Source organism: Rana temporaria, chromosome 1 (genome assembly GCF_905171775.1).
Source record: "Rana temporaria chromosome 1, aRanTem1.1, whole genome shotgun sequence".
NCBI classification, from domain to species: Eukaryota; Metazoa; Chordata; class Amphibia; order Anura; family Ranidae; genus Rana; species Rana temporaria.
The window spans coordinates 249463313-249487052 of NC_053489.1; positions in this window are offsets into that span (position 1 = coordinate 249463313).

Sequence of the window (23740 nt, forward strand, 5' to 3'; positions counted from 1 at the left end):
GCAAATGATGGATATCTTTTTCACGCTTGCAACACCTCGGCACAGGTGTGCACAACAAAATATGCACACACATATTTTTCAGAGAGGTGCGATGTGCAAGAAAAGACCTTAAAAAACACGCAAATGTAGGCCACCACTATTATACTAATCTAATGCCGCGTACACACCATCGTTTTTTCACAATGCTCTAGCAAAGTGAGGTTACGTTCACCACTTTTTTCCATTGAAGCTCGCTTCATAAATAGCTTCTGGACATGCGCGGGTTTAAAAACATTGTTTTAAACGTCGTTTTTGCTACACACGGTCAATTTCTGTGAAACAAAAAACGACGTTTTGAAAAACGACACATAAAATTGAAGCATGCTTCAATTTTTTTGGTCGTTTTTCACAAGACATAAAACGACGTTTTCCCCCACACACGGTCATTTAAATTGACGTTTTTAAAAACGTCGTTTTTTTTCATCACATAAAGTGATGGTGTGTACGCGGCATAACAGCTATGCCAACCCTGGGGGAAAACACAACCTTACATTTAGATAGGAGCTTGTACAGCAGCCGAAACGAATAATCAATAAAGAATAATGCAACCACATTAAATCGCGGTACTTCATAATTACAAAAGGACATATAACTACCCCATCTCCACAAAAAGAAAAATATGTTATTGAAACCATGTGCTGGATTGTTTCCAAGCTGTTTTTATTTTTGAAAAGTTTAATATCTGCAACTAAAAGGGGCTAAATATGAATCCTCTTTTAGTATTGCTTGCAGAAAATGTATAGTGGATTTTGTATGTTTTCTTTCTTTTGTATGCTCAGACAATGTATTCTCCTTTTCTACCAACAGATGGAGCAGATGGGTAGTTTTTACACTTTTCATCTATCTTGTTATTGTCTTAGTTGTAAAAATTATTCTGCCTAAAGAAGTCAATAGCTCAACTTCAAAGGGGTTGTAAGGTGTTCAGTAAGCCGTTCTAAATTACTTTCCACCGCCGCTCGGATGATGGTGGAAAGCTTACTGAGGAGAAACAGGAAGTGAGAAATTCAAACAAAGAAAAAAAAACATTTAGAAGAGAATTCGAAGGAAAAGGTCAGTGAATTAACAATGCACAATGCGCTTAAAGGAACCCATTCAGAGGCATTTGGGCATTTTTTCAACTGCCCCTGAACACATTTAATGTTATCCTATGTGTCCATGCACACATTCACGTTTTTTTGCGTTTTAAAGCAGTTGGGTTTATGTCGGTTTTTTCAGATGCAAAATTTTGGGTTCAGACGCTTTCAGTTTTCGCGTTTTAGATGCAAATCGCGGCAAAACGCCGCTAAACGCGGCAAAACGCGGTACCGGCCTTTTGCCGCGATTTCGTTTATAGGCGTTTTTAAAGGTGACCTATTTTTTTACATTAGAAATCTCAAAAATGATGGCAAATGATGAAAAACCATAAAAAAACATAAAAAAAATTAATTGCTTGCATTGCATTGTGGACAATCCACAACTTGTGGCAGGTGACGTGGCCAGGTGACGTGGCCAGTGGACAATCCACAACTTGTGGCAGGTGACATGGCCAGGTGACGTGGCAAGTGGACAATCCACAACTTGTGGTAGGTGACGTGGCCAGGTGATGTGGCAGGTGACGTGGCCAGGTCACGTGGCCAGTGGACAATCCACAACTTGTGGCAGGTAACATGGTCAGGTGACGTGGCAAGTGTACAATCCACAACTTGTGGTAGGTGACGTGGCCAGGTGATGTGGCAGATGACCTGGCCAGGTCACGTGGCCATTGGACAATCCACAACTTGTGGCAGGTGACATGGCCAGGTAACGTGGCAGGTGACGTGGCCAGGTCATGTGGCAAGTGGACAATCCAATCCACAACTTGTGGCAGGTGACATGGCCAGGTGACGTGGCAGGTGATGTGGCCAGGTGACATGGCCTGGTGATGTGGCAAGTGGACAATCCACAACTTGTGGCAGGTGACATGGCCAGGTGACGTGGCAGGTGATGTGGCCAGGTGACATGGCCTGGTGATGTGGCAAGTGGACAATCCACAACTTGTGGCAAGTGACGTGCCAGGTGACGTGGCCAGTGGACAATCCAAAACTTGTGGCAGGTGACGTGGCCAGGTGACGTGGCAGGTGATGTGGCCAGGTGACGTGGCAGGTGATGTAGCCAGGTGACATGGCAAGTGGACAATCCTCAACTTGTGGCAGGTAACGTGGCCAGGTGACATGGCAGGTGACGTGGCTTGGTGACGTGGCCAGTGGACAATCCACAACTTGTGGCAGGTGACGTGGCCGGTGATGTGGCCAGGTGACGTGGCAGGTGACGTAGCCAGGTGACATGGCAAGTGGACAATCCACAACTTGTGGCAGGAAACGTGGCCAGGTGACATGGCAGGTGACGTGGCTTGGTGACGTGGCCAGTGGACAATCCACAACTTGTGGCAGGTGACGTGGCCAGTTGACGTGGCAGGTGATGTGGCCAGTGGACAATCCACAACTTGTGGCAGGTGACGTGGCAGGTGACATGGCCAGGTGACATGGCAAGTGGACAATCCACAACTTGTGGCAGGTGATGTGGCCAAGTGACGTGGCCAGTGGACAATCCACAACTTGTGGCAGGTGGCGTGGCCAGGTGACATGGCAGATGATGTGGCAAGTGGACAATACACAACTTGAGGCAGGTGACGTGGCAAGTGGACAATCCACAACTTGTGGTAGGTGACGTGGCCAGGTGATGTGGCAGGTGACATGGCCAGGTCACGTGGCCAGTGGACAATCCACAACTTGTGGCAGGTGACGTGGCCAGTTGACGTGGCAGGTGACGTGGCCAGTGGACAATCCACAACTTGTGGCAGGTGACGTGGCCAGGTGACATGGCAGGTGATGTGGCCAGGTGACGTGGCAGATGACATAGCCAGGTGACATGGCAAGTGGACAATCCACGACTTGTGTCAGGTAACGTGGCCAGGTGACGTGGCCAGTGAACAATCCACAACTTGTGGCAGGTGGCGTGGCCAGGTGACGTGGCAGATGACGTGGCAAGTGGACAATTCACAACTTGGCAGGTGACGTGGCAAGTGACACGCTAAATACACGTACACTGCTGCTCTCAGCTGCTCTGGTCTCACAAAATGGCTGAAATGGTTAAATAATACTGTTTTTTGAGCTTAGGGAGGGTCTTATGATGTTTCTTAACCAAACGCTTATAAACGCGGTAAAATGCCGCGAAATTCGCGGCAAAAACGGGCGTTTTTAAACGCCGGTTTTTGCGTTTGAAAACTTGTGTTTAGATGAGTTTGCAATTGCGTCTCGTGTGCATGGGGCCTAATTTATGATTTTGTGTTTCATACTTTATCATACATGGGATGTCTACTAGACTCTTGTTTGGACAGATTTAAGTGATTTATTCCTAAGAATTGCAGGCCTACAATGTAAAACGCCAAATTTCCATGCAAAATAATGGTACCGCTTTCAGCACCAAAAATCTGAAAGAATCATACCTCCAGGGAGGTTAAACAAAATCTGGATCTCCTTGCTGTATGTACTACAAAAACATGTTTAAAACCCAGTACTCATAAAGAGTGGTAATGTCCCTCATTCCTTTGGTACTGTGGTTAAGCACATCCTTACATTGGTGGGAAGCTCTAAGGTCATCTTAGGTTCATTTTTTTTAAATGATAAGGTCAATTCTGGAAACTCCATCTATTAAGACTGGATTTACACTGGATGCTGATGCGGCTCCCAGCAGGGATCCTGTGCAAATTCACACCAGAGCCGCATTGGAGATATGTAAAGCAGCTCCACAGAGAGCCATTGTCCTGCTATTGCGAATTGTGCATTGAGTTGCACAACAACATGCTGCATTTGTATGCAAAGTGTTACTACATGCACGTTTAGTGTAAACAGGAGACATAAAGAATATTTATTCCTCAGTGTTCTTGCATTGAGCCTGCATGATTGCTTCAGGTCATCACAGCTTAGTGCAGGTCATCACAGCATCCAATCTAAAGATCCTTGAGTAATTTCCTCTTAAAATACCTGCCAGTACTTCTCTTTTCCTCTTCCAACCATACTATGCAATGTAGTAGATCAGTGCTGGCATGGTCAATTTGTGCCCATAAGCTTGCCGTTTGGAGCTACAGGATTCCATGCCAATCAATTATGATTGATATCCATTCAGCTGTGATATGATCTGAGATTTATTTATTTATTTATTTAAAATGCTTATTGAGAGCGCAGTCATTACCAGCAGGCCTCGATGCGCTCATAGAACCAACATATGAAAAAATACAGAACACATCTCTCATACTATAAGATAACAATATAAAATACATAATAACATTTAAAAAAGCTAAAATACCATACCAATACTAATATCTTACCCTAATTAGGGCCATACACTTGAACAAATAGGAACGTTTTTAAAAATTTCCTGAATTTTAGTAAATCCTTCTCACGTCTTATATATAGAGGTAGAGAATTCCAGAATATTGAGCCCTGCGCATCCAACGTCCTCCCTCCACATTTAGTTCTTCTAAATTTAGGGACAGTCAGATTTGCCTGATCAGCAGATCTCAGTGATCTGTTGGGAACGTAACAGGTAAATTTTTCTTGCAGATACCCTGGGCCTATCTTATGGATGGCTTTATGGACGATACAACCCACTTTGAACAAGACCCGCTCAGCCACCGGTAGCCAATGCAGGGCTTTCAGAGAAGGTGTAATATGGTCCCGACGACCCACACCCGTTAATAACCTTGCTGCGGCATTTTGAATCAGTTGAAGCTTATGCAGAAGGGTTTTTGGACACCCCATGTATAACACGTTACAATAGTCCAGCCGACTACCAATAAAAGCATTGATCACTTGGACTTTATCCACCTCGTCAATGAAATGCAATGTAGAGCGCAGGAGTTTCAGTTGGTAGTAACATGCGCTTACCACCTGATTTACCTGCGCCTTCAATGACAATTTGGAATCCACAATGATTCCCAAGTTCCGAACTTGGGTAGCCCGGGTCGGGGATGGCATAAACGAAACCGGCCAAGACGGAAAATCAGTCACACTGATTTTGCTCTGATTACTGATAATAATACATTCTGTTTTGGAACCATTAAGTTTTAAATAATTGGCTCCCATCCAGGACTGTATTTCCTCCAGGCAGGATGCCAAATCTACCTGAACTTCCTCATTTTTAGGTAGCCTAAAATAGATTTGCGTATCATCTGCATAAACATGAAAGCTAAGATTATGGCGCCGAATAATATATAGTAGTGGCCTTATGTAGATATTAAATAATATCGGCGATAGCGCAGAACCCTGAGGAACCCCGCAGGACAAGGAGCTATTAGATGAATAATATGTCCCTAGTCTTACCCTCTGAGTTCTATTCTGCAGGAATGAGGCCATCCATGTCAATGCCATGTCCTCAAACCCGGCCACAGACACCAGCCTTTCCAAAAGTCTGGCATGATCTACAGTATCAAATGCAGCCGACAGATCCAGCAATATTAATGCTGAAGCCTCATCGCTGTCCATGGCCCATAGGCAGTCATCCTTAACTTTAATCAGGGTGGTCTCTGTGCCTCTACCAGGGCGGAATCCAGACTGATATTCATCAAAAATATCATTGGACTCCAAGTGCGGTTGAAGTTGCCACACAACAGCTCTCTCCATTATTTTAGCTAGGAAAGGCAAGGTCGAAATAGGTCGGTTATTACTTAGATCGGACCGTGGCACGTTAGCCTTCTTCAACAAGGGGATTATAACCGCCTGCTTCAAAATACTTGGCACTGTTCCAATAGCGAAGGACATATTAATAATGTCTGCTATAAATGGTGCCAAGGTAACAGCCGAGTCCTTCACCAGCTGCGCAATGCAGGGGTCAAGCGCTGACGACGAAGCTCTAAGTGATTTGAGAATAGTCAGTATCTCTACACTAGTTACCGCCGAAAAACAGGTAAAACGTACCCCTTTATATACAGGAAAACTTTCTGTGTAACAAGAGTCATGTATATTATTTCTTATGTCTATTATTTTTTGCTTAAAATACTCTGCTAATTTCTCACTTAATTCTGGAGAGAGTTCTTCCTTGGTATCTAAACAAATTGGATTTGCAAGAGTGTTGGTGACTTTAAATAATTCTGCGGCCTTGTTTTCCGCCAACCTAATTTTCTCCGTTAAATAAGTTCTTTTTGCTTTTTTTATTTCAGCTTTATATATTTTCAACGCCGCTCTATATGCCTCTCTAGTACAGGAATTAGGGTCTTTCCTCCATGTTTTTTCTAACGCTCTGCAACTCCATTTTAACATGCGAGCATTTTGATTAAACCAGAGCGGATTATTTGTTGGGGATCTTATATTTTGACTCTGTTTTTTTGGGGCCAAAAGATCTAAAGTTTTTATTATTGTTGAATTAAATGCTTCTATTTTATCCTCAACGGTATGTATTTTTTTAAATACCCCGATATCTGCATTCTCTAGAAATATTCTAGAGAAAGCATCTGCGGACACATTTGAGTAATTGCGTGTAAGCGATGGTTTAACAACTCTATTAGGTATATGAGGGGGTTTTTTCTTTACATTACCCACTATTTTAAAGCCTATAAAGAAATGGTCACTCCAAGCCACCTCTAGCGGTGGGTCCGTCCCGGTTACACAGCCATTATGTAGTATCCAATCCAAAGTGTGCCCAGCCCTATGGGTGGGTTTACTCACTTCCTCTGTATAACCCAGGCTATTAGCATAACAAAGAAGTTGCTGAACTTCTGTATTGCTAATATCATCTGCCCACATATTGAAGTCTCCCACAATTAAAGACTTGGGAAACTGCAACACTGAGGCTGATAACAATTCTGTAATATCCTTTAAGGCAATTGCATTCGTACTCGGAGGATGATATATGATAATAAAGCCAACGGTCTCTTCCGGACTTTTCTTCCACCTTAAAACTAGGCTTTCTAGTGAAGTATAAATTTCTGTGCAGTTCACGACCTCAAAATCAAATATCGCTCTAAAAATAAGGGCTATACCTCCTCCCCTTTTAAACTGGCGATCACACTTCACTATTTTATATCCCCCTGGAACTAATTCATCCAGCCGTGGGGGAGAAGCAGCCGAAAACCACGTCTCCGTCATGGCAAGTAGGTCCAATTTTTGCTCAACTATTAAATCATAAATGGCCGCTGCATTTTTTATAGCTGAGCGGACATTTATGAGACCTGCCTTTAAAATCTCCGTCTTTTTTCCTGATGTATCCTGGGGTATCCTTTTGTCCTGTACTACTGGGTCAGGATATGTAGGTTTCGACCCGTAATCACCATTATTCCTTATAGAACTACGCATAATATTGTATTTTATAATTTTTACCTTAGTGCGATCGTTTAAGGAATAGCACTTATTTAAACTTGTTAAATATTCAAAAGAGTAACATATTAATGATACAGCTAACACTCTGTCTTGTGCCATATCACAAAAGTTTACACCTTATAACACACAATTAAATAGTCAAATGATAAAAATACCAACAGGCACAACTTTAAAATATCCAATATAAAACCTTCAATCTAACATAAAATAGAATCAAGTGAATTAAGTCCCGCTGATTGAGATCTATTTAAAAATTACATTAGTTACTTCTCATCCTTGTATTATTTACCTATCGGCCTTTAGGACCAAGATATTATGGCTTCTATTCTCCATTAACCAGAGGTAAGTACTCCCCTGGAGGAGCAAATTTGCCAATTTATCTGTATGAAGACAGGTGAAGATTGTAAAACCAACTGTCAACAAGATGATTAAGGGCCTGTTCACACTGGAACACTGTGTGGGAAAGGCATTCCATGTGAATTTTGTATCCACCAGTCCACAAGGTACCTAGGGTTGCCACCTGTCCAGAATTGACCCAGACAGTTTGGGTTTGGAATTATGTGTCCGGGTTTCAGACTGCCTGAAACCCAGACAAATTATTTAAACTGGACTATGGTTTCCCAGCTGGGTTGCTGGCTGCAGTTGTCTAAGCTGAGAGTGCTTATTATACTCTTTCATGCTGCCCAAAGCCAGCACTAACAATACCCCCTCAAACACACACACACAGAGGGGAGAGGAGAGAGGGCTCAATCTGCACCTCTTCCTCCCGCCCCTACCCCTCTGGGTCTGCCCACACTCCAATCCCCAGGGCTGTGCCTCAGAAAAGGAAAGTGCGGGGCGTGGGTACTAAGTTACAACCGCATACCTTAAACTGAACTGGTCGGGCGTGGAACGGTCCATCTGTCACCAACATAGTCATCTGAAGAGCGACTCCAGTACACCTTCATAGGGCTGTGAGTAAACCTGGGCTATTTGTTGGTCCGCCGTGACCACTGGTTCACCTGGAGGAAAATTTTCGTTTGTGTTTACACCGTGTGATGTTTGGATTTAATCACTGATTATGACAAGAGTCATTTTTGTGAGTGCATCTATTGGGAGATTTTTAGTGTTTTTATTAAAAGTTGTGTTGCAATATCACACTATTGTGCTCTCTCTCTTCATTATACATGTGGCTGTCATCTTGGAGTTTTTCCTTTTTCCAACGGATCTCCATTTATTTAACTGAGTGCTCCAGTTTCCAAAGAGGGAGTTCCATCAATTCAAATTATAACATTTTTTTATTGTTGTTTAAATGTATAAATTACATGAATCAATACGCCAGGGCGCAAACATTTAACATATTGTATACACAAACAAACCTTTTCACCCCACACCCTCCCCCTGCCCCTGAGTCATTGTAGTTAAATAGAAAAAGGCCTCCTAAATTCCAAATTTGCTTCCCTAATATCTACCCTCCCCCACCCCTCCACCCCCCACCCACCCCTCCGCCCTCCTGTCGCACCCTATATCAGTTTTTAAATTAGTTTAATTTACTTTATTGGGTAGATCCTCTCCATAGAGGGGCGTCCATTAACGGGTTTAAAACATATATTAATTTAAATTAAATTCGAGAAGAATCCTTTTCTTATATAGAGCATCCTATTCTGTCTAGCCAAGGTTTCCACAACCTGACAAACTTTCTATAAATGCCCTGTCTAATGAGTGTCACTCTCTCGCTCCAGATCATTGTATTAATGGTCTCAACCCATGATTTAACAGTGGGTGGAGTCTGGGCCTGCCACCTCAACGCAATTAACTTCCTTGCCTGGAAAAGGCATCTCAGCACCACCATCAATTAAACTGAGTGGTTCAGTTAAAAAGCCTGTGTGCCTTAACACGAGAGTGTCAGGCCATTTATTGTGGTGAGTTTGCATTCTGATGGGTGGTGGAATCACGCAGTCACTGTGGTGTGGTGAAAGCACTGTCTGAAGATCGTGAAGGGATTTCTTCTGTTCTCCATTTATGAACTTCATTTACGTTCACACAATCAGTTTATGGATTTTTTTTGCCAACCTGTTATTTTGGGTGTATTATTGGCACCTATTTTTGACACTGATATATTGTTTCACATAGAGCAGGGGTGGGCAATTATTTTTTCGATGGGGCCACATGAGAAACTAAAAATATTTTGGAGGGCCGGGCCAAAAGGCTAAACTCAATACTGCATAAAATCAATTGTATTTCTTTATAAAAAGCAGTAAATATCATTGTTGGACAACTGGTACGAGTACTTGTTATAGTTAAACAATGAAAAAGTGAGGTTGCCTTACAAGAATTTTTTTTTAATTTATTAAACAAAATTTCCCAAAACAATGAACATTTTTCACTATTTGTGACTCATATTAGTGAAAATTTCCAGAGAGGATCAGAGACTGCGGACATGATACCAGAGAGGATCAGAGACTGCGCACATGATACCAGAGAGGATCAGAGACTGCAGACATGATACTAGAGAGGATCAGAGACTGCGCACATGATACCAGAGAGGAATCAGAGACTGCGTACATGATACCAGAGAGGATCAGAGACTGCGCACATGATACCAGAGAGGAATCAGAGACTGCGCACATGATACCAGAGAGGATCAGAGACTGCGCACATGATACCAGAGAGGATCAGAGACTGCAGACATGATACTAGAGAGGATCAGAGACTGCGCACATGATACCAGAGAGGAATCAGAGACTGCGCACATGATACCAGAGAGGATCAGAGACTGCGCACATGATACCAGAGAGGATAAGAGACTGCGGACATGATACCAGAGAGGATCAGAGACTGCAGACATGATACTAGAGAGGATCAGAGACTGCGCACATGATACCAGAGAGGAATCAGAGACTGTGCACATGATACCAGAGAGGATCAGAGACTGCGCACATGATACCAGAGAGGATAAGAGACTGCAAACATTGTCCCCATAAAGTCCTGCCAAACGACAATGTATGCCGTGTCATAAATTATGGTTTATGTATGTCTTATTGTCTTAGTGATTGATTCACATCACAACTTCATTGATAGCTTTTTTTTGTATGATTTTTAGTTTTGCTCATTACTGCCACACACGTGCAATGCATGGCTGCATGTGTGTGGCAGTGATGAGCAAAAGCAAAAATCATACAAAAAATAAGGGTATCAATTTCAAATCAATGAAGTTGTGATGTTAATCAATCACTAAGACATACATAAACCAGTGTGCCATCAATTGCTGCCAGTGTGCCATCAATTGCTGCCAGTGTGCCATCAATTGCTGCCAGTGTGCCATCAATTGCTGCCAGTGTGCCACCAGTGTGCCATCAATTGCTGCCAGTGTGCCATCAATTGCTGCCAGTGTGCCATCAATTGATGCCAGTGTGCCATCAACTGATGCCAGTGTGCCACCAGTGTGCCATCAATTGCTGCCAGTGTGCCATCAATTGCTGCCAGTGTGCCATCAATTGCTGCCAGTGTGCCACCAGTGTGCCATCAATTGCTGCCAGTGTGCCATCAATTGCTGCCAGTGTGCCATCAATTGCTGCCAGTGTGCCATCAATTGCTGCCAGTGTGCCATCAATTGCTGCCAGTGTGCCATCAATTGCTGCCAGTGTGCCATCAATTGCTGCCAGTGTGCCACCAGTGTGCCATCAATTGCTGCCAGTGTGCCATCAATTGCTGCCAGTGTGCCATCAATTGCTGCCAGTGTGCCATCAATTGCTGCCAGTGTGCCATCAATTGCTGCCAGTGTGCCGCCAGTGTGCCATCAATTGCTGCCAGTGTGCCGCCAGTGTGCCATCAATTGCTGCCAGTGTGCCGCCAGTGTGCCATCAATTGCTGCCAGTGTGCCATCAATTGCTGCCAGTGTGCCACCAATTGCTGCCAGTGTGCCATCAATTGCTGCCAGTGTGCCGCAATTCTTTCGGCTGCAAATTCAGACTTCAAATTCAGATTTCTAGCGATCCGCCCGGGGGCCGGATTAAAATGTCCGCCGGGCCGCATACGGCCCGCGGGCCGCAGTTTGCCCACCTCTGACATAGAGGGTGGATCACTCATTATTTTTCACTTAATAGTCTAGCAATATTATATGTGTGTTTTTTTATTTGATTCTTTTGAGCACTGCTTAATATCACATTTGATACCTTTTTTCACATCAGGTAGCACTGTATTTGCATATTACATTTTGATTGTTTAACTTTTAAAGCAGCAGCTCACATATATTTATTTATTAATTAATTTATTTATATTATCAATATCACTATATTTTCACTTATATTCTCCAGTTACGCGCAGTGGGGGTGGCTCAATTAGACGGCCCTTATTTCCACCTTTTTCCCATGGAAATTTGAAGTCCAGCATCCTCAGATACATCTGGATGAGAGGTACTGACTGCCAAGGGATAAGTGAGCTCACCATCCATCCCTGTCTGTGACTGAAGTCTCCCCCCTTCTATCTCCTGCCTCTGAGTGAGTACACTAAGGAAAATCAGGGTTCTCAGAGCACCCCTTATATCAGAGTTCCCCTTTACACCAGAGGCCACATCAGAGCTCCTCTCCATACATCAGAGTTCTCAGTGTTCCCCCTTAAATCAGGGTTCCCAGAGCATCCCTTATGTTAGAGTCCCCAGAGTTCTCCCTTACATCAGAGTCTGCAGAGTCCCTCCTTACAGTGTAAGGGAACTCTGCAAGTTCAGATGTATAAGGGGAACTCTGTGGACTCTGATGTAAAGGGGGACTTTTGCTATTAACGTCATATGTTTAGAAATTGTATTTATTGGCAAAAATATATGTATAAAAAAAATTGCTGTGCACCGCTAAAGTGTTCGGGTTTGACTTGAAGAAAGGGTGGCAACCCTAGTGGTACCATGCATGCACTCATTTTTGCAGTTCAAAGCATTTGGCCGCCCCTTCAAATGAATGGTCTATCAAAACTGGAATGTGAGAACATGCAAGTGTGTGTTCCAGTTTGAACTAGCCCTGAATGAATACCTATCATTGTCGGTACATTGACCAGTAGGACTCCTGGGGATAATTACAGCCTACAACTGTTCAAGATTGCAACATTCTTGCTGGAGGCAGAAGCATTATAGTCACCCTGTGTAATCATGTTCAAAAATTCCGCTCCCAGCTTGGGGCAAGAATGGACTTGTATGGCCTCAGGCTCAAGGCTTCTTTACTTACTTAAAAGAGTTGTAAAGGAAAAACATTTTTTTTGCTGAAATTACTGTTTACAGGGTATAGAGACATAATATTTAACTGATTCCTTTTAAAAACGATTAAAAATAGATAAAAATCAATCATATAATGTACCTCCTAGTTTCAGTTGCGTTTTTGCATCTAGCTTCGTTTTTGCATGTTATTTGATGCCTCTGTGCTGGACAGACCCATAGAGCAGTATTGGTTTGGAAAACTAAACTAGAATCTCCCAGTACTGTGGTGATCAGGAAACAGACAACCAGGAAGTGTCCAGAACAGAGAGGAATTACAGCAACATCAGAGCAAGAACGAGCAATGAGGACATGAAACCAGGACTGCAGTAAGGTAAAGGAAGCTATTTAGCTAAAAAAAAAATCCTATAGTGACCCTTTAACCTTTTACACTTGCATACCCCAAATTGACCAGAGATTTTTTTCCATTTATGCTATGAACCTATTCATTTGGCACTAACTTTGTCATTACCAATACATACAGCATATGTTTCTGTGTTATATTTTCTCACAAAAAGGATTTGTTTAGTTTAAAAAATTCACTTTTTTGACCCATGTTCGTTAAAAAATAAATAGGGCTACTGTAGATAAAAAGAGTAATGATACTATAATTATGATTTTTGTATAAAGCATTGAAAAGTTATTTACAAATTAAAATCTTTTTGTTATTTTTGAGCTTTTTTAAATGTTAAAGGGGTTGTAAACCCCCGTATTTTTTTTTCATTAAAAATAACAAACAAAAAACAAAGTGTTTTGCCCAGAGCATCCCCGATCCTCCTCTTCTGGGGTGCTCTACTGGCGTGCCTGGCTCCTCCCCTTCATCAGGTGCTCCCAAGGAAAGCTGTTTTCCATGGTGGCACCTGCGCAGGCTCACCCCCGAGTTCCTCTACTGCGTCCATTGACACAGACGTTGGGACTCGGCCCTGCCAGTGGTAGCCAATGGCTCCTGTTGCTATGAATCTGTCCAATGAGAGCCGCTTCACTCGTGCACATTGCTGGATCGGATCAGATTCAGGTAAGTAAAAGGTGGGGGGGTCTTGGGGGAGCTGCAGCACTGAAGGTTTTTCACCTTAATGCATGAAATGCATTAAGATGAAAAACCTTGAGGTTTTACCTCCACTTTAAACACTTGATACCTAACCTACAGGGAGTGCAGAATTATTAGGCAAATTAGTATTTTGACCACATCATCCTCTTTATGCATGTTGTCTTACTCCAAGCTGTATGGGCTAGAAAGCCTACTGCCAATTAAGCATATTAGGTGATGTACAACTCTGTAATGAGAAGGTGTGTGGTCTAATGACATCAACACCCTATATCAGGTGTGCAGAATTATTAGTCAACTTCCTTTCCTTTGGCAAAATGGGTCAAAAGAAGGACTTGACAGGCTCAGAAAAGTCAAAAATAGTGAGATATCTTGCAGAGGGATGCAGCACTCTTAAAATTGCAAAGCTTCTGAAGCGTGATCATCGAACAATCAAGAGTTTCATTCAAAATAGTCAACAGGGTCGCAAGAACCTTTTAGAAAAACCAAGGCGCAAAATAACTGCCCATGAACTGAGAAAAGTCAAGCGTGCAGCTGCCAAGATGCCACTTGCCACCAGTTTGGCCATATTTCAGAGCTGCAACATCACTGGAGTGCCCAAAAGCACAAGGTGTGCAATACTCAGAGACATGGCCAAGGTAAGAAAGGCTGAAAGATGACCACCACTGAACAAGACACACAAGCTGAAACGTCAAGACTGGGCCAAGAAATATCTCAAGAATGATTTTTCTAAGGTTTTATGGACTGCTGAAATGAGAGTGAGTCTTGATGGGCCAGATGGATGGGCCCGTGGCTGGATTGGTAAAGGGCAGAGAGCTCCAGTCCAACTCAGACGCCAGCAAGGTGGAGGTGGAGTACTGGTTTGGGCTGGTATCATCAAAGATGAGCTTGTGGGGCCTTTTCGGATTGAGGATGGAGTCAAGCTCAACTCCCAGTCCTACTGCCAGATTATGGAAGAGACCTTCTTCAAGCAGTGGTACAGGAAGAAGTCTGCATCCTTCAAGACAAACATGATTTTCATGCAGGACAATGCTCCATCACAGGCGTCCAAGTAATCCACAGCGTGGCTGGCAAGAAAGGGTATAAAAGAAGAAAAACTAATGACATGGCCTACTTGTTCACCTGATCTGAACCCCATTGAGAACCTGTGGTCCATCATCAAATGTGAGATTTACAAGGAGGGAAAACAGTACACCTCTCTGAACAGTGTCTGGGAGGCTTCGGTTGGTGCTGCACGAAATGTTGATGGTGAACAGATCAAAACACTGACAGAATCCATGGATGGCAGGCTTTTGAGTGTCCATGCAAAGAAAGGTGGCTATATTGGTCACTGATTTGTTTTTGTTTTGTTTTTGAATGTCAGAAATGTATATTTGTGAATGTTCAGATGTTATATTGGTTTCACTGGTAAAAATAAATAATTGAAATGGGTATATATTTTTTTTTTGTTAAGTTGCCTAATAATTATGCACAGTAATAGTCACCTGCACACACAGATATCCCCCTAAAATAGCTAAAACTAAAAACAAACTAAAAACTACTTCCAAAAATATTCAGCTTTGATATTAATGAGTTTTTTGGGTTCATTGAGAACATGTTTGTTGTTCAATAATAAAATGAATCCTCAAAAATACAACTTGCCTAATAATTCTGCACTACCTGTATAGTCTAAAGACGGCCACAAGGTGGCTCTCAATTGTCGGGAGGACGTCTATAGACGTCCTCGGCTCCTCTGGCCACTGGGGGGCACTGCAGTGCTGATGCACGTGCCTGGGGGCCGCGATATCTGCCAGGCACCCGCGATCGGCCGTTACACAGACAAGGACATGGATCTGTGTGTGTAAACACACAGATCCACGTCCTGTCAGGGAAAGGAGACCGATGCTGTGTCCCTTGTACATAGGGACACAAATTGGTCACCTCCCCCAGTCAGTCCCCTTCCCCCACAGTTAGAAACACTATGCAGGACACACATTTAACCCCTTCCTCGCCCCCTAGTGTTAACCCCTTCCCTGCCAGTCACATTTACACAGTAATCAGTGCATAATTATAGCACTAATTGCTGTATAAATGTGAATGGTCCCAAAAATGTGTCAAAAGTGTCCGATATGTCCGCCATAATGTCGCAGTCCCAATAAAATTCGCAGATCGCCACCATTACTAGTAAAAAAAAATATTTTTTAAAAAAATCATAATTCTGTCCCCTATTTTGTAGGCGCTATAACTTTTGCGATTTTTTTTTTTTTTTACCAAAAATATGTAGGAGAATACGTATTGGCCTAAACTGAGAACAAAAATAGTTTTTTTTTAAAAAAATTGGGATATTTATTTTAGCACAAAGTAAAAAATAGTGGACCAGATCCACAATGAAGTTACGCTATTTTGCTCCGGCGTATCTTTGTTTTGTATCCACAAAACAAGATACGCCTGAAGCTGGGCTAGATCCGACTGGCGTACGTCTTAGTACGCCGTCGCATCTAAGGTGCATATTTACGCTGGTCGCTAGGTGGCGTTTCCGTCGATTTCCATGTTGAGTATGCAAATTAGCTAGATACGGCGATCCACGAACGTACGTCCGGCGCATTTTTTTACGTCGTTTCCGTAAGGCTTTTTTCGGCGTATAGTTACCCCTGCTATATGAGGCGTATCCTATGTTAAGTATGGACGTCGTTCCCGCGTAGAATTTTGAAAATTTTCCGTTGTTTGCATAAATCGTTCGCGAATAGGGCTTAGCGTAGAATGACGTTCACGTCGTAAGCATTGGCTTGTTGCGGGTTAATTTAGAGCATGCGCACTGGGATACCCCCACGGACGGCGCATGCAAGTATAATTAACATAAAACATGCCCACATCTTTAACATTTGAATTCCGCGCCCTTACGTCGGCAGATTTACGCTACGCCGCCGTAATATTAGAGGCAAGTGCTTTGTGAATACAGCACTTTCCTCTCAAAGTTGCGGCGGCGTAGCGTTACTATGATATGCTACGCCGGAATAAAATTATGATCCGCTACGTGGATCTGGCCCATTGTGTTTTTTTTCAAAATGTTCTAAAAAAAAAAAAATGCGCATGTGCAAGAAACGAAAGTTCCCGGAGAGAAAAGAAGATTCCCGGCAACGAAAATTATTTTCTGTAGCAACAAGAAGGCTTGGTCGGCCAAAATTTGAAAATCAATGGTGGCATCATCGGATCACAAAAAAATAAAATTGTTCGAAGTTCGACCGTTTATGGCCTGCTTTAGGCCAATTACAGTATATGCAGACATTGTAGATATATGTATCTATAATGGGCTAGCTTGGTAAAAAAACAAAACAAAAAAAATACGAAAAAACCCTTGATAAATTGGACTTTTCAAACCTTCATGGATAAAGCTCACAGCAAATGTTGCCATTTTGGAGTACGCAGAATAAACTTCTTTGGTGTTTTATAGGGACAGACTTGTTTTCTTTTTGTTGTTTTTTTTATTTTATTCTTGTTAATATATGTTAAAAAAAAAGAAACAGTTCTAGTATCCCCTCCCTACATTGACCCAGAGCATCTTTTTCGCCAGCACCATAATTACATACCTTTTACTTTAGAACTTTTGTAAACTACCCATATATCCTTTTTGGGGGAAGTTTGGGTTACTATTTAGCGGCACATATGAATAGATACATGTTTTATTTTCAAGAAAAATTAGGAAACCATAAGGACAAAAAAAAACCAAACCCCCTACAACTATACACTGGGCAAGATCGCAGAAGAAACTACACTCTGAGCTCTTCAAAACCACCCTAGCGACAAAAATAGAAGTACTAAATCGGAACCACTCAACGGAACAAACACTCAACGCTTTAAACAAAGCGTTACTACAAACAGCAGACACAGTCGCTCCGAAACGCAGAGCCCTCAGCCGGAAAAACAACTCGGGCTGGTTCAACGACACTCTCACTCTACTGAAACAGGATCGCAGAAGAGCTGAAGGAGCCTGGAGGAGGAACCTATCAAAAGAAAACCTCACAAAGTACAAAACCCTCACCAAGAACTACCACAAAGCGATTTTTAAAGCTAAAAAAGACCATTTCGCACACAAAATCTCCAAAGCCCTAAACCGCCCACGGGAACTTTTTCAACTAGTCGCTAAGACTATGAACCCCTCCTGCTTGGACCCCCCTGCAAGTGAAACACAGGAATTCTGCAATGAGCTATCTGACTTTTTCATCGACAAAATCGAAACGATTCGGGCAACAGTTCAACAGAAAAAGCACACCAACCACATTCAGATACAGCTAGAAGAAGAAATCAACATAAATAACCCACGATCGACGATTTTTGAGCTGGTCCCAATTACAATCGACACCACAAAAAACATCATCGGAAGCCTCCGAGACAACACATCACCCAATGACATCGTTCCTACAAAACTTTTGAAAGAATGCACGGACATTTTGGCACCCACCATAACGCACATCATAAACCAATCATTCAGGGAAGGGATAGTCCCTAACAACCTCAAGCAAGGCATAATAAAACCCCTCTTAAAGAAACCCAACCTCGACCCGAAAGACCCAAACCAGCGCAGACCGGTAACAAGCCTAAACACGATCTCCAAGATCATGGAGAAAGCAGTAGTACAACAGCTTCAGCCACACCTGGACGATCACAAACTCCTAGATCCTCTACAATCAGGTTTTCGCCCAGGCCACGGCACAGAAACGGCTCTTCTCAAGATATGGGATGACGCCCTCGAAGCAGCAGATGATGGAATCCTGTCTCCTAGTGCTGCTGGACCTTAGCGCAGCCTTCGACACGGTAGACCACAACATATTGCTCACACGACTCAAGGAAGTAGCAGGAGTCTCGGACGCGGCCCTACCGTGGTTCGCATCTTTCCTAGGAAATCGCACTCAGACCGTGAAACTTGGAGGTTTTACATCAGAAACACGGACCGTTACATGCGGAGTCCCGCAAGGATCGCCCCTCTCACCCGTACTCTTCAACATCTACATCCGCCCGCTCCTCAAAATCATCAGCAAACAGGACCTGCGCTACCACTCCTATGCTGACGACACGCAGCTTTACCTTCGAATCACCAACAAAAAAGAACAATTTCATGAACTTGGAAAATGCCTCACACTGATCGACAATTGGATGACTGAATGCTCCCTCAAACTCAACGGATCCAAAACAGAGCTACTCACCCTGCATGCAAATAGGAAATCCATTTCTAGGACCACATGGATACCACCCACCATCCTCGGACAAACCATTGCGCCAAGCAACAAAGTCAAAAGCCTCGGAGTCATCTTTGACGCAGACATGACGATGGATGCACAAATAGGATCAGTTGTCAGCAGTTCTCATCATCTGCTCCGCATGCTACGTAGACTCATCCCCTTCATCCCGGAAGAAGACAGAGCTGTAGTGGTTGGAACTATCATCAATTCACGACTCGACTACGCAAATTCCCTCTATTTAGGACTACCGAAATACCAGATGTCACGTCTACAAGTCGTCCAGAACACGGCAGCCAGACTGGTAACAGGTAAAAAGCCGTGGGAATCAGTCTCCCCGGCCTTGAGATCCCTCCACTGGCTGCCCGTACAGGACAGGGTGACATTCAAGACACTCTGCCTCACCCACAAATGTATACATAGGAACGCTCCCCAATACTTAAGCGAGAAAATAAAACCCTACGTCACCAAGCGCGTGCTCCGATCAACCAACCAAAACCTTCTCCAGATTCCTAAATCCCGCTACAAATCGAAGGGAGAACGCAGATTTTCGGTCCAAGGACCTCGGCTCTGGAATGCTCTACCCACTACCATCCGCCTGGAGGAAAACCATCGGGCCTTTAGGAAAAAACTAAAGACCCACCTCTTCTGAAGGACCGGTACGACTCTGGATGTCAAGCGCCTTGAGGCGATTAAGTTCGCATTTGCTGCGCTATATAAGTCACTCACTCACTCACTCACTCACTCACTCACTCACAAATCTGAAAAAAACGATTTTCCTAATTTTTCCTCTCTATGAAGTCATAAAAAAGGGTAAATGCTGATACTTTCATGCATTTCCACTTTTTAAGGAATGCATCACATGCACATGTTTATGCCGATGCACAATTCCAATGACGTTCTCTCTAGTTTGGTAGTGTACAGCTCTCCACTTCTATGGCCAGCTGCACACTCAACCGGCAGTTCTCCATGTGCATGAGGCCTTACTGCTGCTTTATTTAAAGATGGCTGCTGAAGATCACACAGGAAAGGCCAATAACGGATGATTACATATTTTCTTCATTTATACATAATGCAAAATTGCTGAACACAATGCAAAAGAATGTTGACTTCTTTATTCAAATTGAGGGGATACCCCTGGAATCCAGGAAACTCCTTGTCCAGCTCTCCCGGCCCCTCTTATGTGTAAGTTACCCTGTGTCTCTTGGGTGCACAGGGTGACCAAGAAGCCACACTTCTTCCAGCCGGGCCTATGGGGTTAATACAGATCACTAACACTACCCCACCCTTTTTACTGTGTGTATTATACATGTTCCAAGCATGAAGACCAGAGGTAAAGTAAGAAATGGGAATGTTTCCTCAAGTGTCCTTCCCACTGACAAAGTTGGCTGTGGGCCCAGTTTTTGTTTATAACATTTGTTGAAAAGTTTCAATGACATTGGTCACATTTTGACATATTGGCCCAGATTCACGTAGCTCGGCACATCTTTGTGCCGGCGTAGCGCATCTCATATGCGCTACGCCAACGTAACATTGAGAGGCAAGCTGAGTATTCACAAAGCACTCGCTCCCATATTTACGCCAGCGTATTGTAAATAGGCCGGCGTAAGCCCGCCTAATTTAAAGTAGGCAGGTAGTGGGCGTGTTGTATTATAATGAATCGTGACCCCATGTAAATGAATGGCCGTACGAACTGCGCATGCTCAGAATCACGTCGCATATACTCCCTAAGATACGACGGCTCAATGCGTACGACGTGAACGTAACCTACGCCCAGCCCCATTCACGTACGACTTACGTAAACGACGTAAAATACGATGGCTGTTCCGACGTTTCCGACGTCCATACCTTAACATGACTTGCCCCTGCTTTATGAGGGGTAAACTTACGCCGGACGTACGCCTTACGTAAACAGCGTAGATTACTGTGACGGCCGTAAGTACGTTCGTGAATCGGCGTATCTTGCTCATTTACATATTCAACGCGTAAATCAATGGAAGCGTCCCTTGCTGCCAAGATACGACGGCGTAGGAGACTTACGTCGGTCGTATCAAGCCAAAATTCAGGCGTATCTTGTTTCCTGAAACAGGCGCATAGATACGACAGCGCACATTAAGACTTACGCGGCTTATCTCAAGATACGCCGGCGTATGTCATACGTGAATCTGGGCCTCTGTATTTATGGGTCTTTGAGTGTCAAAACATTAGATGGAGCCCACATATGACTCCATCTAGAGAACTAAACCTGATGTTTCTTAACTAAACGCTTATAAACGCAAACGTGGTAAAACGCCGGAAAATTCGCGGCAAAACGGGCATTTTAGACGCTGTTTTTTGTGTTTGAAAACGTGTGTTTAGATGAGTTTGCATCTGCGTCTCGTGTGCATGGGGCCTAAGGCATTTTTAAAACCGTAGATCTATATATTTGGAAATTGTATTCACGTTTTTAGTTTTTGCCATCATTTCGTTATAACTTAAAAAGGGCTTTTTTTTTGTTTTATGTATTTAACCCTGAAATGAAAAAACACTATAATAACCTATTTTACTGACTATCTGAATGAGGTTTAGTTAGTTTTGAGCGACCCGTCGTATCTATGCGCCTGATTCTTAGAATCAGTTACGCATAGATATCCATTAGATCCGACAGGCGTAAGTCTCTTACGCCGTCGGATCTTAACTGCATTTTTTTGTGGACCGCTAGGTGGCGCTTCCGTCGAATTCCGCGTCGAGTATGCAAATTAGCTAGATACGCGAATTCACAAACGTACGCGCGGCCGACGCAGTAAAGTTACGACGTTTACGTTAGGCTTTTCCCGGCGTATAGTTGCCCCTGCTATATGAGGCGTAAGTGCGGTGTACCAATGTTAAGTATGGCCGTCATTCCCGTGTCGAAATTTGAAAAAGTTACGTCGTTTGCGTAAGTCGTCCGTGAATGGGGCTGGACGTCATTTACGTTCACGTCGAAACCAATGACGTCCTTGCGGCGTACTTTGGAGCAATGCACACTGCATGCGCCGTTCCACAAAAACGTCAATCACGTCGGGTCACAGTAGTTTTACATAAAACACGCCCCACTTGATCCAAATTTGAATTAGGCGGGGTTACGCCGGCCGATTTACGCTATGCCGCCGCAACTTACGGAGCAAGTGCTTTGAGAATACAGCACTTGCCCCTCTAAGTTGCGGAGGCGTAACGTAAATCGGATACGTTACGCCCGGGCATAGATATGCCGCTGACTGAGAATCTGGCCCTATATGTTTGTTATGTGTTTCCATTCATTCAGCATGCCTAAAAAAAATGTTAAAAGATATTTTTTACCTTTTAGATGTTTCTTAGGAGAAGGTGTCATGAATGACTTCAGGTTTCTTGAACAATGTCAGAGTGAGCCTGTCCCAAATCTGTCCTCATTAACCGATTTCCGACCCCCCACCGTAGTTTTACAGCAGCAGGTCGGCTCGGCTGCGCAAAATCATGTAAAATAACGTGATTTTGCATTGCAGCCGCTAAGGTCAAATTGCGCCCCTGCTCACCCCTGGTGCAGATGCGAGTGCCCGGCGGGCGCGATCACCGCCGGGCACCCGCGATCGCTTGTTACAGAGCGAGAACCGGGAGCTGTGTGTATAAACACACAGCTCCCGGTCCTTTCAGGGGGAGAAATTACTGCACGCATGTTCATACAATGTATGAATAGCGATCTGTCATTTCCCCTAGCCAGTCCCACCGCCCTTCAGTTAGAACACAATGAGGGAACATAATTAACCCCTTCCTCGCCCCCTAGTGTTAATCCCTGCCAGTGACATTTTTACAGTAATCAATGCATTTTTATAGCACTGATCGCTATAAAAATGCCAATGGTCCCAAAAATGTGTCAAAAGTGTCCAAAGTGTCCACCATAAGGGTGCAGTACCCATAAAAATTGCAAGATCTGAAGATGACCGCCCTTTACAAGGTTGACACGCGTCAGTTTTTATCATGTTTACCATTATAATAATATTATTATGTCATGTTCTTGTATGTCTGCCCTTACGGCTCAGGCCCTGTACAGACGACCGAACATGTCCGATAAAAATGGTCCGCGGACCGTTTTCATCGGACATGTCTGCTGGGAGGTTTTGGTCTGATGTGTGTACACACCATCAGACCAGAATCCCCGTGGACAGAGACGCGGTGACGTAGAAGACACCGACGTTCTCTGACACGGAAGTTCAATGCTTCCACGCATGCGTCGAATCAATTTGACGCATGCGCGGGATTTCGGGCCGCTGGTTATACGTCATAACCAGCGGACATGTCCGATGAGTCGTACTAACCATCGGACATGTCCGACGGACATGGTTCCAGCGGACAAGTTTCCTAGCATGCTAAGAAACTTTTGTCCGCTGGAAACCTGTCCGCTAGGCCAGGAAACCGGTCCGCTAGGCCGTACACACGGTCGGACATGTCCGCGGAAACTGGTCCGCGGACCAGTTTCAGCAGACATGTTCGGTCGTGTGTACGAGGCCTTAATCAACATGCTGTCAATGAATATGTACATGTTTTTATTGTTACTACTTGACAATTTTTGGTTCAAATACAATACATATGTTTCCTGTGAGACATAAAAATAAAAATAAAACCATTTTGTACCAATCCAACACCATTTACTTTTTGCAGAAATACAAAGCCCCCGGGGTAACTTTTCCTTTCTACAACAATTTGGGGTGTGAAGCGCTTTACCCACTGTTCAGTATCGCTTTTCCTATGCTAACATTTTTTGGGGTGGTTAAACACCCATTCCCCATGCTTGATACTAGTGGATTCAACATGAGCCATGATTGCTTATGTCCAACATTTTTGCTTATACCTCCGTGAGTATACTAATTACATTAACATACATTTAAAATGTTTAGAATTT